The sequence below is a fragment of the Odontomachus brunneus genome, unplaced genomic scaffold, assembly GCF_010583005.1.
Source record: "Odontomachus brunneus isolate Ranch 3 - 2012 unplaced genomic scaffold, Obru_v1 Obru_scaffold_172, whole genome shotgun sequence".
In the NCBI taxonomy this organism is placed as follows: domain Eukaryota; kingdom Metazoa; phylum Arthropoda; class Insecta; order Hymenoptera; family Formicidae; genus Odontomachus; species Odontomachus brunneus.
This window is the reverse complement of record NW_022639622.1, coordinates 296267-297625: the sequence shown is the minus strand read 5'-3', so window position 1 is coordinate 297625 and position 1359 is coordinate 296267.

Here is a 1359-nt window from a genome sequence, read left to right as displayed (position 1 = left end):
AGGTAAGGGATGGAGATGGTCGGGGGAGGGGAAGGAGATTTTTAGGGAGAGGATGGGGGATATAAGGGTAGGCAATGAGGAGGTAGGGAAGATGTGGGAGGAGATGAGAGGAAGGGTGCAAAATATATTGAGAGAGGGGGGGAGAGAGGATAGGGAGATAAGGAAGGGGTGGTGGGATGAGGAGTGTGTAGAAAGGAAAAGAAAGATAAGAGGAGAATTAAGAAAGTGGAAGAAGGGGGAAGGGGATGGAAGAAGTTATAGGGAAGAGAAAGGGAGTTATAAAAGATTATTGGAGAGGAAGAAGAGGGAGGAGAACGAAGAATGGGAAGAAGAGATGAAGTTGATAAAAACGGAAGGACAAGTATGGGAAGTGGTGAGAAAGGAGAGGAGAAGAAGGAGGGGAGGAAATGGGGGGTTGGGAATAGAGGAATGGGAGGAATATTGTAAGGGACTGTTGGGAGGAGTGGGTTATAGGGTGGTAAGAGGAACGGGGGGAGTTAGGAAGGAGGATAAGGAGGAGGAATTGAGGAGGGAGGAAATAAGGGAAGCGTTAAAGGGGATAAAGGATGGGAAAGCGGCGGGGGGGAATGGGATTCCGGGGGAGGTATGGAGATATGGAGGAGAGGGGATGGAGGAGTGGATATGGAGGATATGTAGTAAGGTGTGGAAAGGAGAAGGTTGGATTGAGGAATGGAGGGAGGGTATAATTGTACCGGTGCTGAAGAAGGGGGTAGGGGATAAGGTGGAGGATTACAGGGGGGTGACATTGACACCGACCCTGTATAAGATATACGCGACGGTTTTGGCGGAAAGGTTAAGGGACGATGTGGAAAAGAAGGGGCTGGTGCCGCAGAACCAGGCGGGATTTAGAAGGGGTATGGGAACGATGGATAATATATTTACACTCAATTATATGATAAATAAAAGGATAGATAGGAAAGGGGGGGTTTTGGTTGCGTTATTTGTAGATTTAAGGGCGGCATTTGATACGATAGATAGAGGGAAATTGATAGGGGCCTTGAGGGAGAGAGGGGTAAGGGAAGGGTTGGTGGAGAGATGTGAGGAGGTGGTAAGGGAGACGAGGAATAGAGTGAGGGTAGGTGGGGTGGAAAGAGAGTGCTTTTGGACAGCGAGGGGAGTGAGGCAAGGGTGTCCGTTAAGTCCACATTTATTCAACTTGTATTTGGCTGATCTAGAGGAGGAGTTGGGTAGGGGGGATGGGGGGTTAAGGTGGGGGGAAGAAGGATATTTTCGCTGGCATATGCTGATGACGTAGCGATTCTGGCGGAGGAAGAGGGGGAGATGAAATGCTTGATAGAGAGGTTAGCGAGGTACTTGGATGGGAAGGGATTGGAGATG